General features: G+C 40.5%; 1 long non-coding RNA gene across 3 annotated transcripts in view; it reads left to right on the top strand.

Moving 5' to 3' along the window:
• The first annotated feature begins 474 nt into the window (after positions 1–474).
• Positions 475–22,725, top strand: part of LOC148005222 (uncharacterized) — a 42,203-nt gene continuing 19,952 nt past the window's right edge. Inside the window, exon 1 of one of the 3 annotated variants that reach the window (XR_015622392.1) lies at positions 475–629. This is a non-coding gene — a long non-coding RNA (uncharacterized LOC148005222). The remainder of the gene's footprint in view (positions 630–22,725) is intronic. The other 2 variants (XR_015622391.1, XR_015622390.1) reach the window with 2 other exon arrangements.

Raw genomic sequence — 22,725 nt, 5'->3', positions numbered from 1 at the left:
TGTTTTTTGCATATACCATCCTGTGGAAGTTAGCGTGTACTACCCCTCTGATGATCCTGTAATCAACACTTTGAGATTCTAATAATTTTTGTGTACCAGGGAGGCAAACTACAACCTGCCACAGGTCTAGTGTTAACTAGTTAACTAAACCATCAGATTAAGTCCTCAGTGTTCACCTTCAATGGTAGCAGAGTGAAAATGATTGTAAACCCTAGCAGTGCATTAGCTGTTAAATAGCTACCCAGCAGTTCAAATATGTACTCCAAAAGTTAGTTCTTGATGTTGTTTAACTATTAATTTACTGATATTAAAATATCTTGACACTGTTGAAATGGTGGAAAGATTGGTCAGAACTATTACCATAGTGAGCTGTCAGCTCCAAGTTCTGACACAACAAAGAGTAGAGTTTAGAACAATAGGCAAAGGAGGTAGTCATTGGATTGAAGATTTCGAAGAGATGACATCACATTAAAGGGAACAGACATTCTTGCTAAACAGAAGCAGATCCTTGGTGAGGGAAGATGAGAATGACCAGTTACCAAGAGTGGGGATTCATTTCATACCAACTTAGAGGATTCTTCCTAATGCTGGGCTTATGTAGGCCCAAGGCAGAGATAAAAGGATGAGAGGTACCTATGAACAGTTGTAAAAGGAACCTAACTAAATCTTGGTCAAGGAGTGAGTTAGTCACCATACCTTCTCCCTTTGTTTGCCTTAATTTCTTAAGTTAGATAGTATACCCAGATTTCCTTCCTATGTTAGAAATATCTGTGCAACTCTCAATTCCTCCTCTATCTCCCTCTCCTTCCCTTGTCAGTAATTGTCCTTTAATCAGTAATAAATCTTAATGACTCTTACATTACCATCTGTTGCCGTTTCTTCTGCTCTGTGCTCTCCTTTCCTTTAGTTTAGAGCTTGCTGTATGTCAGTCTCGCATGAACTGCCTCTACAGTTTGTAACTAACCTCTAACCCAGTCTCTTCTACAGGGAAAGTTATCTTTCAGAATTGCAAATTGGATCATGCAGAGCAAAAGATTGGACTGGCAAGGCATCTTCGGTAAACCACAGAGATGTGACAAGCTTTAACTATGTGGCTTCTTGCCCCTTGCCCAGTATTTTTTTTTAACCTTCCAGAAACACCAGTATTTTACCATAAACCTTGAGCTTTTTCATAATTAGTGCCTCTGAACATGCTCTTGGTTCAGATTTCCTCCTGCCCTACCCTTCAGATTTGTACTTAAACGAAGACAATGTTGCCTTCCTGCTCCCATAGAGCAAATTATTTATTGTACTTACACTTGTTTCACTGATATCCCTGGATGCACAGGGTTATAATTTATTCATTTATATCCTGGCATTTCCCTACAGGCCAGAAGTATAATGCTGAATTTGTACTTTCTGATCTGACATATTACCTATCCAATAATTGACTCTACAATTCTATATTATAGAATTTGGGGGAAGAAAGTATTTTATCATTTAATTTCAACCAAAACAAATGGATTCAGTAGTGTACAAAGTAGATTACCTTGTGTATTACCAGCAGAGTAATGCCTTCAGAAAACAGTTAATGCTTGGAGTAAAGATAAATGTAGCAATTGTTTAACTGTACATTCTTCGCCTATGTAAAACAGACATCCACACGACTGTCATATCATGTACTTGATACTTTCATTCTAAGTTAAGGGTTTATTGGTTATTTTATCATGTTTGTGTATTTTCCTCCACTATGTACACAGTCAGACCCTTTTTCTACTAACTGTTAAAGTCTGGTTCATTATAACTTCTTCAAAAGACTTTTAGATCTTCATTGTTCAAATAAAACTTAATAATCTGACCAAAATTAATGTAGCCATATGCTTCAAGACATTTGCACAAATTATATAAGAAATATGCCAGAAAATAATTGCTGGATAGTCATTGTGGTGAGCAGGAAAATGGTATCCTGAAAAACATAGATAAGCTCTTGTGAGGTAAGCCTACCTGCCTCTTGAACACTCTTAAAGCCCACAAGAAAGTCTTTATTGCCATCCAGCAGCTGTATGGGGAACTTGCTCAAATTGTGCAGCTCCGAGTCTTAGCATTTTTAAGCCTTTTATGCACAAAAACTATATCTTGGTAGGCACATTTCAGTTAGCATGAAACAGAACTACGGAAGTGGAAAGGGTTAGTATGTTCAGGGATTTTTCACTGGGACTTTTCCAGACACATCCTAGAATGTTGACTTAACCTGTGTTCCTATTTTGGCAGATGGGCTAGGTCTTTGTTTCCTTTTTGTCAGGCATCAGGTTGCTGGATTCCAAGGCCTGAATGGTGTTTCTAACATGAGAGCAGTTGTCCTAAGGTTTGGGGCCTACTAATGGCTGAGATCCCGTTACAAGCAATCTTTGGAGCCTGTGAATATATTATGCTGCATGGCAAAGGAGCCTTGTATATGTGATTAAAGTGACAGATTTTAAGAAGGGGGGGGTACCCTTAATTATACATGGGAATCCTGTAAGCAATCAGATGTGGTTTCAAGAAGAGTGCTGAGACAGATTGTTTTAAGAGTTATTAAAAGTGTAGACAGTATGATTTGGGCTCTGCAATGGAAAAGAGGGCCAAGTGGTGGAAGTTGAGGTCTCATATCATTTTGAGGTGAAGGTGGCTTTATAGCATGAGCCTACAGTCAGGCTTTCTGGTTCCCAGGAAGGAGGCAGGCTAGGAGGTGGGGAACAGGATTCATGGCCATTTATATTGCATTTGATGTGAATTTATTCCCCAGGTGTGAGATCTTGACACCTATGAGTCTCTTAACCAGAGCTTCACAGAGACTGCCCTAAGTAGTATTCCTGTGGGTATCTAAGAGGAGGAAGAGTTGCTGCAAGGTGCTGTGGCTTGAGCAATAGCTAGACTCTTAACATTAAAGACTTACAGACGGAGTCTCATCACAGAGTTTATACCAGTAGCAAAGATGTAGCAGAAGTTATAAGGAGGAGGCTGTAAGAAATTTGTTAAAGAATCATGTTTACATAAAAGCAGATCTCACACCTCAAAAGAAATAGAAAATAATATATCCTGAAGCTAAACACTAGAAAATGGATTCATTTGTCTCAAATACCACATTCCAAAGTAGTCACGGTTTCATGAAATTTGTATAATTACAGAACAAAAGAAAGACAAATCAAGGCACCTTTAAAATGTATTACTGGGAGCATCAGGCAGGCTGGTTATAGCAAATCAGGGACATCCCTGTCATAAGTTTCAAATGTTAGCTTGCAACATTCTTAACATTTGGGTTGGTAGAAGGTAATGGTCAAATACAAAAATGAGCTATGTTGGAATTGTGATGGGAATTGTATTGAATCTGTAGAATGCTTTTGGTTGGATGGCCAGTTTAACTATGCCAATCCTACTGTTCCATGTACATGGGAGATCTTTCCATCTTCTGAAGATTTCTTCAGTTTCTTTCTTGAAAGATTTGAAGTTCTTTTTTATACAGATTTTTTCACTTGCTTGGTTAGAGCAAGTTATTTGTAGTTATTGTCAAGGGTATTGTTTGCTTAATTTCTTTCTCAGCCCATTTATCATTTGTTACATATGAGGGCTACTGATTTTTTTTAGTTAATTTTGTATCCAGCCACTTTTGCTAAAGGTATTTATGAGCCATAAGAGTTCCCTGGTAGAATTTTTGGGGTCACTTTTGTATATTATCATATCATCTGCTAATCCAGTACGATAAAAGAACTTCTTGAGGTATCACCATCCCTGATTTCAGGATATACTACAGAGCAATAGTAATAAAAACTGGATGGTACTAGCATAAAAACAGATAGCTTGGTCAATGGGATGGAATCCAAGAACCAGAAGTAAAGTCACATACTATGGACACTTGATTTTTTGACAAACAAGCCAAAACCATACAGTGGGGAGTTGGGGGGGGCATCTTCAAAAACTGGTGCTGGTTTAACTGGATGTCTGCATGTAAAAGAATGCAAATAGATCCACATCTATCACCCTGCACAAAATTCCAGTATAAGTGGATCAATGACCTCAACATAAAACCAGATACCACAAATCTCATAGAAGAGAAAGTGAGGAACAGCTTTGAATGCATTGGCACAGAAGAAATCTTTCTGGACAGAACACCAACAGATCAACAATTAATAAATAGGACCTCATGAAACAGAAAAACTTCTGTAAGGCAAAGGATACGGTCAAAAGGACCAAATGGCAGCCTACAGTATGAGAAAAGATTTTTATCAATTCCACATCTGGCAGAGGGCTGACATCCAAAATATATAAAGAACTCAACAAACCAAAAGACCCAATTTAAAAAACAGAATACAGATCTAAACAGAATTCTCAACAGAGGAATCTCTAAAGGCCAAGAAGCTCTTAAAGAAATATTTAACATCCTTAGTCATCAGAGAAATGCAAATCAAAATGATGCTGAAACATCTTACACCTGTCGGAATGACTAAGATCAAAAAGTCAAGTGACAGCTCATGATGGGATGTGGAGCAAGGGGAACACTCCTCCTTTGCTGTGGGAGTGCAAACTTGAACAACCACTTTGGAAACCAGTTTGATGGTTTTTCACAAAATTGGGAATAGATCTAAAGAACAAGCTATACCACTCCTGGGCATACACCCAGAAGAAGCTCTGCTATACCACAAGGACACTTGCTCAACTATGTTCATAGCAGCTTTATTCCGAATTGTCAGAAACTGGAAACAACCTAGATGTACTTCAACCAAAGAATGGATAAAGAAAATGTGGTACATTTATACAATGGAGTATTACTCAGCTATTAAAAATAATGACATCATGAAGATTGCCAGCAAATAGATGGAACCAGAAAAGATTATCCTGAGTGAGGTAACACAGACTCAGAAAGACAAACATAGTACTCACTTATGAGTGTAAATTAGTCATGAATTTCAGGATAATCATGCTACAAACCACAGTTCCAAAGAAGCTATGTAACAAAGAAGGCCCAAGGGGCATGGGGGAATGAATGCTTGAATTCTCTGAGAAGAGGAAATAGATTAAACATCAAGGGTGTATGGAGGGAGAGCGCTAGGTGGGAGGATGGGTAGAGATGGAAATAGGAGGGATGAGTGGGGGAGTAAAGAGGCAATGCATACTGGGAGAGACAAGTGGACGGCTGGATGGGAGCAGGGGAGCAACTCTGGGATGAGCTAGAATTCTAGGAAAATGGAATCTCCTAGGAATCTATGAGGGTACTTTGCAGCTAAGACTCCTAGCAATGGGGGATATGGAGACTGAAACAGCCAGCTCCTGTAACCAGGCAAGACTTCCAATGGAGAGATTAGGACACCAACCTAGCCATAAAACTTTAGACCTACAATTTGTCCTGCCTACAAGATGTGTAGGGTTAAAAGATGGAACAGATTCTTAGTAAAGGGCAAACCAATCACTGGCCAAGCTTGAGACTATTAAGTGAAGCTTGGGGAATCCTGTGGAAGAGGGGAGAAGGGACTGAACAAGTCAGAGTGGTCAAAGACTCCACAAGAGTAACTACAGAATCAACTAACCTGGGCCCATAGGGGCTCATAGAGATGAACTGCCAACCAGAGAACATACATGGGACGGACCTTGTCTTCTGCACATATGTAACAGTTGTGCAGCTGGATCTTCATTTGGGACTCCTAACATGAGAGCACAGGCTAACTGACTATGGACTAAGCACTGCCTGCCTTTGGATCCCTTCTCCTGAGTAGGCTGCCTTCTCTAGCCTCAGTACAAGAAGATGCACCTAGTTTTACTGCAACTTTAACTGCCAAGTCTGGTGGATATCCGTAGGAGGCCTCCACTTTTCTGAAGAGGGGTGGTAAGGGAGGGAAGATGAGAGGGAGGGACTGGGAGGAGAAGAGGGATGGAAAGCTGTGAGAATGTAAGGTAAATAACTTTTAAAAGAAATAAGAATATTAATTAAATCCTAACTAGAAACTAAGTTTGTCATATTATCCTTTAAGAAAAAGTAAGTTATGAATGGCTATTAAAGCATCTAGAGATAGCTCAAGAAAATTTGGCTCCAGACCTGTACCATTCCAGGTCTCCACAACCAGGAGGTTCTGCTTAGTCAGCCTTGTATAATCTTTAACACAGATGCCCAGTTTTCCCTTTCTTTTTTTCTTTCTTAGAAACCTCAGTTCACACATTTAGGTGACTTTAAAGAACCAAGAGAGGTTCTTGCTGACAGTCAATAGGGAATGGAGGCCCTAAGTCTTTAGCAGCTTTAGGAATTGAGCTGAATTCTCCACCAACCCGGTAGATCTTTAAATTTTTATACTTTTTATTTCATGAATGTATATTTTTATACAAAATAATGGGTTTAATTATTATCTAGTAATTGAAACCACATTCCTCCTTTAAACGTTCATATAAAAGTCTGGGCCTGCTGATACCTTGATTTCATTCTTCTGAGACCTAGTATAGAACCATCTAGTTATTCTACCAGACTTTTTTTTAAAACTATTATTTATTTAATGTATATGAGTACACTGTAGCTGTCTTCAGACACACCAGAAGAAGCCATCAATGAATCCCATTACAGATGGTTGCAAGCCGCCATGTGGTTGCTGGGAATTGAACTCAGGACCTCTAGAAGAGCACAGTCAGAGCTCTTAACCACTGATCCATCTCTCCAGCCTCCTACCAGACTTTTGATGTATAGAACTGTGACATATTGCATTTACCTGGTTTTAAGCCACAAACTGTGTTTTGTTTCAAATAGTGTTTTGTTTCAGCAATAATAGAAACCCACCTAATTAGCTGCATGTGATTTGGAAATATAGAAGGGAAATATTTTTACCTGTGGTGCTGGGGTGTTGTATTTTGTAGGCACTCTGTAAATTTGGTGAGTGTTTATTAAACAAGTTAGAATCTTGGAGTTACCCTTTTCTGAGTGTATTCTGTAGTCTTGTCACTAGGATTTTACTAGTTGGGAAGAATGGCATCATGATATGTATGCAAGTGACTGCTTGTTCCTTTTCTCTAGTACTGGAAATGTGTTTAAAAGGGTTGGCTTAAACTGAAGCTGAACTTGCATTTGTTACGCTAAGTGACAGATTTAAGGCAAAAAGGTAAATATAGTAAAATGTAAACTTTTACCTGGATTTCTTTTGATAGAATGGGCAAAGCTTGGAGGAAGTGATGAGCACTGTTAAACTGTTTCCCTTTTAGCCTCTTAATGCAATCATTCCTTCACCTCCCCCAAAGTTACCTTCAAGAGTTGATTATCTATATTTCAGATAAATCCTCTGGATTCTTCTACATGACTTAGGACCAGTTTATCTAACTTCCTGATGGGAAAAGAAACCAGGATATACATGGCAATTTTAAGGATTTTTTTAAAAAGTAGCTTTATTGTTAGACTGATTATATTCTAGATTTAGCAAAAGAGTTAACACAAAATTTAAAACTTACTGACACACGTTTTCTTTAACTTGCTTTTAAATCTGAATTACATGTTACCTATTAGCTTTTCACTGCCTTATTTGTTCAACTCAGGGCCCTGGATCTGGACCTGGGTGGTAGCTGAGTGGTTAACCTGCCAGCTCTCCCACATCTGCACCATCAGGGTGAGCTCTCCAGCTCTCTCCCCCCACCCCCACTAGCCCATCCAATGCTGGAAGCTGCAGGAGACAGGCCCAGCTCTTCTGCTCTCAAGCCCCTCAGGCCAGATCATCAGAATCCACTCCACCAGAGCCAGCTCTACTCCGATGCCCAGTTGATGTGCAGGGTCCACTATCCCAAGTGCTGCAGCCAGTGAGGGGCAGGGACTGCTCTCCCACGCTCATGCCCTAGGGACTGACTCACCCGCATGCAGTCCAACATGGGCAGGTCTATGATGCATCCCAGACTAGGTGCAGGGCCTGCTCTTGCAAGTGTTGAAGCCCATGAGAGGTAGGGCCAGCAGCTGTGCACAGCTCTTGACATCCACATGGTCCCAGCAATGTCCACATGGTCTGTCATGGTAATATCATTGGTATCATATGATATCGTAGATATCAATACTGATCCCTGCTGCTGCATGGCCACAGACCCAGATATGGCCCTCAGCAGCATCATATGCCAAGACCTCAGCATAGCCTGGGTGGTGGGGAGGTCACCCACAACCGGCTCTTTCTCTCCATCCTCGTGTCTCCAGTTCCACCTCTCTTCACAATGCCCAAACTGTTCTGCTCACCTCTCTTCCATCTGTCTACCACACACTTGCATATTGCAATGGCTCCTGCTGGGTATCCTCCCCTCACCCTCACCACCACTGGCTAGCTTGTAACCCTTTTGAGTCCAACCGTTCTTAGCCAAACATAGACAGTGGCAAAAAACGATAACCATCTTACAAGGTTTTATGGTAGCTTAAATGAGATAGCCATATAAAATACATAGTATTTATAAAATTGTTGTATACACAAAAAATGTATATACATTTAATTATCAAATTATTTTATACAGATAAGAATGATCTACATACCTTACTATAAAGATGCTAATACAAAGCTGGGTGAGGTGGTACACACCCAGAACTCAGGAGGACAGGGGCAGGAGGATCACTGTGATTTTTAGGCTATCCTGATCTACTTGACATGTTTCAGGCCAGGTAGGGATATATAGTAAAACCTTGACTCAAAAGTAAATAAATAAATATTGTGGGGCGGTGGGCAGTGAAAGGTACCCTGATCCCTGGTCGAGACAGGTAGAAACCCTAGGGACCCTAAAAGGGTCAGCAGGCACATTCCCAGCTTCCCAGACCAGGGCCTCACTAGCTGCAGCCTCCCACAAACCCCTGTAGAGAGATTTGAGAGCAATGTCCCAAGCCCCTCCTCCACAGGTGAGGATGTGACTACAGGTTACATAGGCTCAAGACAGATCAGTCACAGAGGACAACACCCCAAACTCCTCCTCCACAGGTGAGGACATGACCACAGGTCATGTAGGCTCAAGATAGATCAGTCATAGAAATAGGATTGAATATGTAGATGAGGTCTTACCAAGCTTCCGGGCCAAACCAATAGGAAGTACCTGCTCTCAGACACTGACCCATTCAAAAACAAACAAACAAACAAACAAACAAAAAACCAAAAAAAAAAACTGTATTTAAGTGTTGTGTTCAGAATTAAAGGTGTGCAGGAATTATTCCATCATCTGAGAGCTTCTGTCATAAAAGCTGTAGCACCGCCGCTTGGAGAAGAGATCTGCTCTCCCGGAATCGCCAGAAGCCCTCCTGTACATCTCGCTGGCTAGTCTGTCTCCTGCTGGCTAAATCCGGCCTGAAACAGAGGCAGAGCAACACCCACCTGAGTTCTCTTCCTTTCTCCTGGACGCGCGAACCTAGCTGGACCAGAGATCTCGGTGGAAAGCCTCTGGCACCGAGGCCCACAAAATGTCATTTAACCTAGAAGTCCTAACAATTACCTGCGCCTTCAGCAAGTCGTAATCTTTTTGCTGATGGAAGGCCTTTCTTGGTACTGATCAAGGTGAAGGTGGCTGAAGGTTCGGATAATACAGTCCAGTGAGGTGTGCCAAATTGATTCTTCTTCCATGAAGACATAGGTGTCATACAATACCATTTGTCTAATTCTATTTCCAGTAGAAATTCTTTCATAATCAGAATTGTCTCAAATTCTGCTACTCTTTGATCAGCTATATTTATATAATATTCAAAATCTTTCATTTCCATTTCTGTAGCATTCAGAGCATCCTTACCAAGAGCAGATCTCACCTGAACCACTTACCTTCCTCATCCATCAGAGCGCACCATCAATTTGATCTTGAGATAATCTCATAACTTTAGTTCCACTGATCCAGTTACTTCCTTCACTGATGTTTTGAGTCTTTCAAAGTCATCCATGACTATGACATCTAAACTCCTGTTAATATTTATATTTTGACCTTCTCCCGTGGGTCACATACGTTCCTAAAGGCATCTAGAATGGAAAATCTTTTCCAGAAGATTTCAATTTACTTTGTCAAGATTCACCAGATGAATTATTTTAGCAATTATGTAATTACAAATATGTAATTCTTATTTAATAAGACATGGAAGTTGACATTTCCTTTTGATTTGTGGGCAGTGAGGCAAATACTGTACTGGCAGGCAGAAGCGCTACTTCTCTCTCTGGGCATTTCCTTCCTAATCAGAGGAAAATGCAGGCTACAGTAGATAATAGGTAGACAGATGCAGGCATAAGACACCTCCATCCTCCCTCAGTGTGCTCCATGCCGTCTTCTAGTCTCCTTTACAAACTCCCATTTGCCCGAGGCAGCCCTTTGTCCTCCTGGACAGATACCCCTCCTCCCCCTCTTTTGTTCCCTTCCCATTATCCCTCATCCTCTATCATCTGTCTTTTGTCTCTTATTCCCTGTCTTCTGTCCCTCTAGGGCTAAACAAGCTTCTTTGTCCTCCAAGAACCTGGTTTTGGGGATCCTGAGCAGATTTTTTTGCCTTTCAGTATTTTTTTTTCAGTTAACAAAATTGTAAAAGAAGGCTAGGTGGTAGCTTCTGGTGCTATATAAATGAACTAGACATAGGAAAGTCACACATTCTAAAATTACTTTTAAAAAAATCTTTAAGGTATAGAATTAGTATCTTCTAACTTCTGCTAAAATTGGAAACACTACCCCAGACTCAAAAAAACCACTTCACACAAGGCTTTAGATTTTCTGGGTTGCCTGCCCACAGTCATGACAAGTATCCCATTGCAACTCTCTTTCTTTCTAGAAAGTGACAAAGGTCACTGTTTTGTTTTGTTTTGTTTTTTTCAGTTGCTTAAGGTTTAGTTTTATATGATCTTAAAGATAGAAAAGTCAAGATATGAATATAATGTAACAAATCAAACAATTCAAAATGAAAGTGTACAAATAACAATTCAAAGAACATGTATATGACATTATGCAGTATTTTTGAGGTTTCAAACAGAGTTTTTGGTTTTGAGATCCTGCAATTACCACCATATTGTTCAAGTAATCCATATTCGAAAAGTTAGATTTGTAAAATAACTAATTGGCATCCTGGTATCCCTGTAATAAGAGAAATATTCATACGGATACTGAATTACAATTACTTTATTTGAGAAATAAGAAAAACTTATTTATAAATCCTGTTTTTATTCTTTCTATAAATCTTATTTATAAATAAGTTTTTTTCTTGAGTCTTTTAGGGCAAAAACTGACCCAATGCTCTATTATCTGCTACTGTCTTAGTGTGAGTTTCCTCCAAACCATCACTATCATAACCATCAAATCAGGCATCGTTTGTGACTATTCTTGAATCAGGATACCTCCTGTAATTGAATCAGGATACCTCCTGTAATTGTCATGGATCTTTAGATTCTCTCTTTTAACTACAGTTCTTTAGTCTTTGTGATAAACTTGATGCAAGTTGGTTATTTTGTAGATTGTCCTTAAATTCCATCTTGCCTCAAGATTACATTCAGAGTATTTTTGATGATAATGAAAGATCCCATGCAGAGAGACCCTTACTCAAGTCTTAGGAAATCGCGGACCCCAGACACAGAGAGACCATTTTGGATGTAATAAGCAAAGGCGAGGTTTATTACGGAGACCTATTACAGAGATCTCCGGCCGACACATATCCCACGCAGGAGACAGAGGTGTCGACCCCGAGAGGCTGGGAGAAAGAGTATTTAAAGGCAGAGGCTGTGAGCACCAGGAGATGGGGGGGATGTCAAAGGGGAATGCACTGCAAGTTACAGGATTGTTTTATGGCTCCAGGAGATAAGGGGACAGCCAAAAGGTTTTATGGCCCCCTGGTTCCTGGAACAGAGCTACTAAATCAGGAGAAGGGTTGGGTCTTTAGGTCCTCATTATTTTTAAAAGTTTGTCAAAATTGATGAAGCATCTGTATTTGAAACACCTCTGGTTAGGCTTGGGCTGCTGGTTTCCTGGGGTGCTCTCTGTAGGATGAAATGGCTAGAAAGCACAAGTAGGAGCTTAAATAAACATCACAGGGGCAGAACAAAGGAGCTTAAATAAACATCACAGGGGCAGAACAAAGAACAGTTAACTCACACCGGGTGATAAGCAAAGTAGTTCTTTTACATTCCTTTTCTTTATCTTTATGGCCTGTTATTCCTGGCAGCAGGGCTTACTCTTTTAATTTTATATTTTTAAACCTTAAATTCGTATAATTTTCCTTTCATTCCCTCCTTCTTCTACTAAATAATTCTAATCTTAGAATTTCGATATCAAGTCTCGTATTTGGTCTCACCAGTTGTCTTAACTGACTGGTACTGTTGTCTCAGAACTATCAACCGCACAGCACCCACTCGATTTTTAACAAAAGCAATTAACCTGTTTGTCACCCAGGGGCCAAAAACTAAAACCAAGAAAATTATTAATAATGGCCCAGCTGTAGCAGAGAGTAAGGTAGTCATCCAGGGAGATCTATTAAACCAGCTCTCGAACCATCTCTGATGTGTTTTTCTGTCTGTCTTTTGTCTAACCTTTTTCTAAGTTTATTTATGGAGTCTAATTATTCTTGAATGGTCTGTATAGAAGCAACATTTTTCTTTCAGTATAGCACACAGACTCCTTTAAGGAATATCAGGTCTAATCTTTTTCTATTTTGAAGGACTACCTCTGAGAGGGAGGTTTGGTATTCTTGCAGGTCAGCTAAAAAGTCTTTCCCTCTTTTTATATCTGAGTCAATGGCAGTTCTGAATTCTCTATAAGCCTTGTGTTGTAGGGCAACAGCAGATGTCCTTGTGTTGCCCTTGTAGCACCTAGACAGTCTTAAGTAATTTTCAACTCTTTTTTTTTATTAAGTCTTTAGCATCAGGATTTTAATCTGGACACTATCTGTACCTATATATCAAGGTCATGACTGTCTTTTAGAACTTTTAAACTTATATAGACTGTGATCCCTGAGGCACAGTCCCAAGAAGTGTTAGGAGTACTAACATATGTAATGTTATATCATTTGTAATAGAAACCAAGCCTATTCCCACACCTGTCCCGATGGAACCCAGGGCAAACATGCTGAGTGTCCCTCTAGGTCTCAGCTCTCAGCCCCAACAGCTAGTATGTGGCTGGTGAGGGCTGAGAATTGACGGCTGTCAGGGTGGTCAACAGCACCAGGTACAGTCCTTCTCAGCGATGCTCGAGTGTCTGGGCTCTGTGTCGTTGTATGTAGCTGTAGTCTCCGACCTGGAACTGATCAGATGTCTCAGGGATCTCTGGGGTATAAGCTACTGTCAGCTGTGACCAGACTTCTTTTCGTATCACCTGTAAGTCTTTTAGCCTGGTATACAAATCATTATTACTATGACATGTTGGTTCAGTAACATCATCTAATACAGTCAGGGGAGCTGAGGCCCCATATAAGATCTCAAAGGGGGTAAGGCTGAATCTGGAAGGGGTATTTCTTGCTCTGAAGAGAGCAAGAGGGAAGGAGTGTCACCCAGTCTGTGCCAGTCTCCATGGTCAATTTGTTTAGGGTCTCTTTTAGAGTTTTATTTATTTATTCTACCTGTCCTGAACTTTGAGGTTTGTAAATATAATGTAATTTTTAATCGACCTCTAAATACTTGGCCACACCCTGGCTTACCTTGGCAACGAAAGTAGGGCCGTTGTCTGACCAGATTACCTTGGGCACTCCAGACCGGGGGAAGATTTCTTCCAGTATCTTCTTGATGACTATGGAGGCCGTCTCTTGCTTGGTGAGGAAGGCTTCTATCTATTCCTGGAAAGGTATCTATAAACACTAGGAGATACTTGTGATCATATTTTTCTGGTTTTATCTCAGTGAAGTTCACTTTGACTTTTTACTAAACTCTTTAGGTCTCTTTGTCCTGTTTGTTAAGCATTCACTTACTGACATACCTTATACTTTTTACTGTCTCTCTTGGCTAAAATCTTAAAGTCTATTACATATATTTTAACTATTTGGACAAACTTCTTATCTCCTAAATGAGTCCATTTCTTAATTTGGCAAAGTGAGTCTTTTGTTTGTTCTCTGGGGGGTATAGCTTTCTCCCCAAGTGTGTCATTGTCCTTTTATCTTTTAAACAACTTGGGCCTTTTCTTCTGTTGTGTATTCTAAGTGAGGCCATCCCTTAGTCCAATCCCAGTTCCCAGTGGCTGTCTCTTGTAGGCCTGTAACCAGGATAGGCTCCTGTATAGCCACTTTATCTGTTTTGTTATTGTCCCATGTCACTGAATATCTTCCTTCTTGATGTCCTGGGCAATGAATAATACTCACAGTTGTTGGCTTCATCAGGGCATCTAAGAGATGGCAAAGACATCTGTGGCACTGATGCGCTGGGGGTTGGGGTTCAGCCATTCTAGATGACATTGTGTTGTCCACCACGGTAGCACCCACTTATCTCTGACCTTTATGAAGAGAACTGTTCCCGTCTGTAGACAAGGTAGCCTCGACTTTCAGCAGGGGTCAATCAGCCAGTCGCAGAGGTCTTTCTTTCACCCATGGGCTTCTGCCAGTGTTTGACATTTGTACTATGGTGGCTCCAGGTCAGGATTGGGCAGCAAGGTGACCAGATTGTCCCCAACCGGTGGAGAATCTAGTCTATGGCAGCTGACCAGTGGTCCCATCCTTTAGGACATTTTACTCAACGGCAAAACATCAGCCACTCTGTCACAGTTTAAGTCCTGGATGGGGTGATAATTGTTAGTACCCGGCTGGCAGGAGTGATGTGTTCCAGGCAGAACAGGTACTGGTGCACTGAGACAGGTCTTAAGGTCCACATACACAGTCTGTAGATATGCATACACATGGCCTCACCCAGCCATTTCAGCCCACGCAAGCCATTTTGGAGAGCAATTTTCTCATGAGCAAGAAGCTCTCCAGTGGCCCCTCTTGTTCTTCTTGGGCATTCAGGACACTAGAGGTCCAGCAGCGACTGGCCTAGGAGGCTCCCAGTCCTGGACTCTACCCATACTCCCAGCAATCCATTAAAATCAAGAATCAATAAGCTGTAATTTAGCAATCAGATTTATTTGCTAAATTTTCAATCCACAATCTGTCCACACAATAAACTCACAACCAATTGATAAAGATATAATCTGTCCATCTAGATAAGATAAAGTGGCCTACAGAAATCCATCCTTATGAAATATTCATAACTAATTCTGGCCATTTAAGGCCACACGGATCTGGGTCATCCTTCTCTGCCTCCATACTGGTTCTTCTTACTCTTTTCTCTCTCATTCCCAAAACTCTATGACCGCCCCACTTTCTCACTGTCCAATTACAGGCCTCGGTTTAACTTGTGCCAACCCTCAGCTGCATATAGACATCAACCTACACTTCACCCTTTCTAATTAAAAAAAAAACAACACTTTTCTCTCAAATGTAAGCTGAGCACAACTATTATCATTTTGTAATTTATGATGTATAAAATATACCTAACATCAGTCCATCATTTTTTCAAGAAAATAGGACATTTTGTTATTTTTCCTAGCTTAAGAAAGGCTTAAAATCTATATGTTATGTCTTGGCTAGCTTGTATACTATTTGAAAACTATCTAATTAAATATGTATTCTCTCAATGTTAAATAGCCTGGGTGGGTTATGAGACTATAACTAATTTCAACCCAGTCAGAAATCTGAGAACGATCAATATTATCTGAAAATATAGGAAGCCTAACACAGCTTCCCAAACTGAGGCAAGTTGAAGAGATAACTGTCTACTGGTATAATCCCCCATCAGCAAGATATAAGATCATCAATCTTCAGCCTTCTGGCCCAGGAATCTGACAGACCTTAGTGAAACAGGAATTATTAAGGACTAGCTTATTTTGTCTCAGCAGAACTAAGCTGTCCTAATCTGTAAATTGTGTCCTCTCAAGAACAGTACAGATCTGTAGGAGAAATAAGCAATTTCTGCCTAGTGGCCTCCTAGCCACAATGTACCTCCCCTGGAAGTAGAGATGTTCAGTTGTTTCTTTGTGTCCACAAATTGGGAGCTGTTAGGAGTAGTTATGTCTCAACAAGTGAATGAATAGCATTAAATGTCACATTTGGTGGATCTGACTTTTTGAAACTATCTACTTGGTCTGGACTGTTGTCTGTTAACTACTCTCAGCTATTTATAATAAAAAATATTTTGAAAACACCCTAACAGTAAACTCAGAGCCATGAGTTTGCTATCTGGCCCTTAATTTCTATGTTTAATCATCTCAGATTAATTTTTAATAGCAGTAAAGGACTGGGTATAAGTTTTGTATACTTAAATGTGTTGTATAGGCACAATGCCTATATATGAAAATAACCATATTAATTTCAATTTTAAATCAATAAGAAATTTCATATCAAAGAAGATCTTAAACTTGAATCAAATAAATTCTGTACCAATGTAAAAGGTTATCAACCTACAATTTCCTATTTTTGAAGGATGTTAAAGACATCACTTTGAGCTCAAGCTCAATAACAGGAAAAAAGAGAAAGGATAGGTATTATTACAGACTATAGACATTCAGTGTATAATTATGAACAACTCTATGCTAATGAATTTGAGAAGTTAATACCTTTAAAAAAACTCAGTAGTAGTAGTAGTCGTAGTAGTAGTAGTAGTAGTTGTTGTGGTAGTAGTAGTAGTAGTAGTAGTAGTAGTAGTAGTAGTAGTAGTAGTAAGAGAGAGAGAGAGAGAGAGAGAGAGAGAGAGAGAGAGAGAGAGAGAGTTCATTGGTTAAAAGCTGTTCTTGTAGAAGACTAGAGTTGGAATTCAAGCATCCATACCAAATAACTCATAACATCCTTTAACTACAGCTCCAAGCATTCTGAGGCCATCTTCTAGTCTTAACAGGTGATATACATACGTAGTCTGGCACACACAAACATAAATAAAAATACTTTTTAAAAACAACGTTGGGAGTTGAGAAATGGCTCAGTGGGCAAGAGCACTTACAGGGCAATCATTAGACCCCACATAAAAAGCAGTGCCATGTCCTAAATTTGCCTGTAAGTTCACCACTGTAGAGAATAGTGCCAAGAGGATTGCTGGGCTAGTGTAGCTCCAGGTTCAGTTAGAGACGGTATTATTATACCGTCTCTACACAGTAGGTACTGTGACCCCAGGGTATAACTTTAATTTTTTCAAATCCTATTTTTAATGATTTAAGGAGGTTCTTAAACCTCCCTTGTAGTCCACCACCTACCAGAGATAGTGGAAAAAAAAGAATATGATGGGGCTTGGGGCAGTACACGTTTAGAAAGGTTCTTTGGAGCAACTCCTATCTGTGTTGTCTGAAATCAGTTCAGTTTACACGTTAGCAGTGGCAGCTCAGTCCACTTGCAAACACTTCATGGATACACCCGCAATTCAGCTTAGTTAAGTTGGGATAGCAAACAGGAATCAGCAGCAGTGGCACTACCTAACAGAGAGGCCAGGCCTTAGCCTCAGCTTGAGTCAGCAGGAGGAACCAGCAGGAACACCAAGAGAAGTTCTAGGCTGTGCCTCTCAGCAAAGCAAAGATCAACTAAGCCACAAGACCCACAAGTGTTGCACAGCTAGCTCTATAAGCAAGCCAATCTCAGCTCCTATCACTGTCCATCATATTCTATTTAAACCCAAATACCATGTGTACTTCATGGGTATTGCCTCAGCATGTGTGTCTGTCTTTTATCTCAGCTGACACCACTCTGGCAATCAGCCAGAGTCCAAGAACGTGGTGGCAAGAAACTGCAGCAGACCATTTTTTGTTTGTTTGTTTGTTTTGGGTTTTTTTGGGGGGGTGCATTTCTCTCTATGGAATCCCGACAAATGCAGCTCAACTGTTCAATGTGAGGCAGACCAGTCTATGAATGTCCTTAGCAAAGGATTCTTCTTCATGTGTCCTTTCACATGCTTGCCTTAGCACAACATTCTTTTACCTGTGTCTGCTTCTGTGAAATGTTCCTTCAAGTGTTTGCCCCAGCAAAACACCATCCAACCGACTTTCCAAAGAGCCCTTAAATTTCCACTTCACCTGGGTGGAGCCAGGTGAATGACAAGGGAGGCTTCCAGACAGCTCTAATCAAACCAATGCCCATCGCTGCTGGCATACGGGGTGGCAAACACACTAAGGATTCTAGCAAATTAGTGGAACCTCAGAATGACCCTGAAACTGGGCAGTGGCCGGTCTCCACATCTGTATGGAAGTTCTTTCAGGTGCTGGCAGCCTGGCACCGTTGGCAGCCATTGGGATAGTTGGCTACTACAGAGTTCCTGTCTATTCCCCATTGGTCCAAAGGCTGAATAAAATCACTTGCTGCTGGGCTGCACAGTATTTCTGCACCTCAGTGCTGGTCTCTGGAGTTTGTTTTCTGGGTTTGTGGCTCAGCCTCCCTAATCCCCTCCTGTTTCTCACAGACTATATTAGTTATTTAAGGAACTTAAGGCTGGATTTGGTATACACCTTTAATCCCACCACTCAGGAGGCTGACAGAGGTATCTCAGAGTTCCAGGCCAGCCTACAGAATAGAGTTATACATAGGCAAGGGGTATATAACCTTGTCTCATAAAACAAGCAACCAAACCAAACTAGAACAGAAGAGAACATTTATTTTAGCTTATCTTTTCAAAACACGAGATGTCCATAATGGTGGAAAAGGAATATGGGTAGAAGCAGGAAGCAGGGAGATGACAGCGTATGGACTGTAACAAGTAGCAGAGAGGTAGTGAAAATGGAGTGAGACTATAAATTCTATGTTTTTCTTATTAACTTGAGTATTTTTTATTACATTTCGAGTGTTATTCCCTTTCCCGGTTTCCGGGCCAACATCCCCTCACCCCACCCGCTCCCCTTCTACATGGGTGTTCCCCTCCCCATCCTCCCCCCATTGCCGCCCTCCCCCCAACAATCACGTTCACTGGGCGTTCAGTCTTAGCAGGACCCAGGGCTTCCCCTTCCACTGGTGCTCTTACTAGGATATTCATTGCTAACTATGGGGTCAGAGTCCAGGGTCAGTCCATGTATAGTCTTTAGGTAGTGGCTTAGTCCCTGAAGCTCTGATTGCTTGGCATTGTTGTACATATGGGGTCTCGAGCCCCTTCAAGATCTTCCAGTTCTTTCTCTGATTCCTTCAACGGGGGTCCTATTCTCAGTTCAGTGGTTTGCTGCTGGCATTGGCCTCTGTATTTGCTGTATTCTAGCTGTGTCTCTCAGGAGCGATCTACATCCGGTTCCTGTCGGTCTGCACTTCTTTGCTTCATCCATCTTGTCTATTGGTGGCTGTATATGTATGGGCCACACATGGGGCAGGCTCTGAATGGCCGTTCCTTCAACCTCTGTTCTAAACTTTGCCTCCCTATCCCGTCCTAAGGGTATTCTTGTTCCCCTTTTAAAGAAGGAGTGAAACATCAGCATTTTGACCATCCTTCTTGAATTTCATGTGGTCTGTGCATCTTGGGTAATTTGAGCATTTGGGCTAATATCCACTTATCAATGAGTGCACACCATGTGTGTTTTTCTGTGATTGGGTTACCTCACTCAGGATGATATTTTCCAGTTCCCTCCATTTGCCTATGAATTTAATAAAGTCATTGTTTTAGATAGCTGAGTAATATTCCATTGTGTAGATGTACCACATTTTCTGTATCCATTCCTCTGTTGAAGGGCATCTGGGTTCTTTCCAGCTTCTGGCTATTATAAGTAAGGCTGCTATGAACATAGTGGAGCACGTGTCTTTTTCATATGTTGGGGCATCTTTTGGGTATATGCCCAAGAGAGGTAGAGCTGGATCCTCAAGCAGTTCAATGTCCAATTTTCTGAGTAACCTCCAGACTGATTTCCAGAATGGTTGTACCAGTCTGCAATCCCACCAACAATGGAGGAGTGTTCCTCTTTCTCCACATCCTCGCCAGCATCTGCTGTCACCTGAGTTTTTGATCTTAGCCATTCTCACTGGTGTGAGGTGAAATCTCAGGGTTGTTTTGATTTGCATTTCCCTTATGACTAAAGATGTTGAACATTTCTTTAGGTGTTTCTCAGCCATTTGGCATTCCTCAGCTGTGAATTCTTTGTTTAGCTCTGAACCCCATTTTTTAATAGGGTTATTTGTCTCCCTGTGGTCTAACTTCTTGAGTTCTTTGTATATTTTGGATATAAGGCCTCTATCTGTTGTAGGATTGGTAAAGATCTTTTCCCAATCTGTTGGTTGCTGTTTTGTCCTAACCACAGTGTCCTTTGCCTTACAGAAGCTTTGCAGTTTTATGAGATCCCATTTGTCGATTCTTGATCTTAGAGCATAAGCCATTGGTGTTTTGTTCAGGAAGTTTTTTCCAGTGCCCATGTGTTCCAGACGCTTCCCTAGTTTTTCTTCTATTAGTTTGAGTGTATCTGGTTTGATGTGGAGGTCCTTGATCCACTTGGACTTAAGCTTTGTACAGGGTGATAAGCATGGATCGATCTGCATTCTTCTACATGTTGACCTCCAGTTGAACCAGCACCATTTGCTGAAAATGCTACCTTTTTTCCATTGGATGGTTTTGGCTCCTTTGTCAAAAATCAAGTGCCCATAGGTGTGTGGGTTCATTTCTGGGTCTTCAATTCTGTTCCATTGGTCTATCTGTCTGTCTCTGTACCAATACCATGCAGTTTTTATCACTATTGCTCTGTAATACTGCTTGAGTTCAGGGATAGTGATTCCCCCTGAAGTCCTTTTATTGTTGAGGATAGTTTTAGCTAACCTGGGTTTTTTGTTATTCCAGATGAATTTGCAAATTGTTCTTTCTAACTCTTTGAAGAATTGGATTGGTATTTTGATGGGGATTGCATTGAATCTGTAGATCGCTTTTGGTAAAATGGCCATGTTTACTATATTAATCATGCCAATCCATGAGCATGGGAGATCTTTCCATCTTCTGAGGTCTTCTTCAAATTCTTTCTTCAGTGTCTTGAAGTTCTTATTCTACAGATCTTTTACTTGCTTGGTTAAAGTCACACCGAGGTACTTTATATTATTTGGGTCTATTATGAAGGGTGTCGTTTCCCTAATTTCTTTCTCGGCTTGTTTCTCTTTTGTGTAGAGGAAGGCAACTGATTTATTTGAGTTAATTTTATACCCAGCCACTTTGCTGAAGTTGTTTATCAGCTTTAGTAGTTCTCTGGTGGAACTTTTGGGATCACTTAAATATACTATCATATCATCTGCAAATAGTGATATTTTGACTTCTTCTTTTCCGATCTGTATCCCCTTGACCTCCTTTTGTTGTCTGATTGCACTGGCTAGAACTTCAAGAACTATATTGAATAAGTAGGGAGAGAGTGGGCAGCCTTGTCTAGTCCCTGAGTTTAGTGGGATTGCTTCAAGTTTCTCTCCATTTAGTTTAAAGTTAGCCACTGGTTTGCTGTATATAGCTTTTAGTATGTTTAGGTATGGGCCTTGAATTCCTATTCTTTCCAGGACTTTTATCATGAAGGGGTGTTGAATTTTGTCAAATGCTTTCTCAGCATCTAATGAAATGATCATGTGGTTTTGTTCTTTCAGTTTGTTTATATAATGGATCACGTTGATGGTTTTCCGTATATTAAACCATCCCTGCATGCCTGGGATGAAGCTTACTTGATCATGGTGGATGATTGTTTTGATGTGCTCTTGGATTCGGTTTGCCAGAATTTTATTGAGTATTTTTGCGTTGATATTTTTGCGTCGATATTCATTAGGGAAATTGGTCTGAAGTTCTCTTTCTTTGTTGGGTCTTTGTGTGGTTTAGGTATAAGAGTAATTGTGGCTTCATAGAAGGAATTCAGTAGGGCTCCACCTGTTTCAATTTTGTGGAATAGTTTGGATAGTATTGGTATGAGGTCTTCTATGAAGGTCTCATAGAATTCTGCACTAAACCCGTCTGGACCTGGGCTCTTTTTGGTTGGGAGACCTTTAATGACTGCTTCTATTTCCTTAGGAGTTATGGGGTTGTTTAAATGGTTTATCTGTTCCTGATTTAACTTCAGTACCTGGTATCTGTCTAGGAAATTTTCCATTTCCTGCAGATTTTCAAGTTTTGTTGAATAGGCTTATGTAGTAGAATCTGATGATTTTTTTGAATTTCCTCTGATTCTGTAGTTATGTTTCCCTTTTCATTTCTGAGTTTGTTAATTTGGACACACTCTCTGTGTCCTCTGGTTAGTCCGGCTAAGGATTAATCTATCTTGTTGATTTTCTCAAAGAACCAACTTTTGGTTCTGTTGATTCTTTCTATGGTCCTTTTTGTTTCTACTTGGTTGATTTCAGCTCTGAGTTTGATTATTTCCTGTCTTCTACACCTCCTGGGTGTATTTGCTTCTTTTTGTTCTAGAGCTTTTAGGTGTGCTGTCTAGCTGCTGACATATGCTGTCTCCTGTTTCTTTCTGCAGGCACTCAGAGCTATGAGTTTTCCTCTTAGCACAGCTTTCATTGTGTCCCATAAGTTTGGGTATGTTGTACCTTCATTGTCATTAAATTCTAAGAAGTCTTCAATTTCTTTCTTTATTTCTTCCTTGACCAGGTTATCATTGAGTAGAGCATTGTTCAACTTCCATATATATGTGGGCGTTCTTCCCTTGTTATTGAAGACCAGCTTTAGCCCGTGGTGGTCTTTCTGTATCTGTTGCGGGCTGTTTTATGACCAATTATATGGTCAATTTTGGAGAAAGTACCATGAGATGGTGAGAAGAATGTATATCCTTTTGCTTTAGGATAGAATGTTCTATAAATATCTGTTAAGTCCATTTGGTTCATGACTTCTCTTAGTCTGTCTACGTCTCTGCTTAATT

The sequence above is a fragment of the Rattus norvegicus genome, chromosome 6 (assembly GCF_021556685.1).
Source record: "Rattus norvegicus strain SHRSP/BbbUtx chromosome 6, alternate assembly SHRSP_T2T, whole genome shotgun sequence".
Lineage (NCBI taxonomy): Eukaryota > Metazoa > Chordata > Mammalia > Rodentia > Muridae > Rattus > Rattus norvegicus.
The sequence above is the reverse complement of the archived record's forward strand: the minus strand, read 5'-3'. Positions and strand labels throughout refer to the sequence as shown.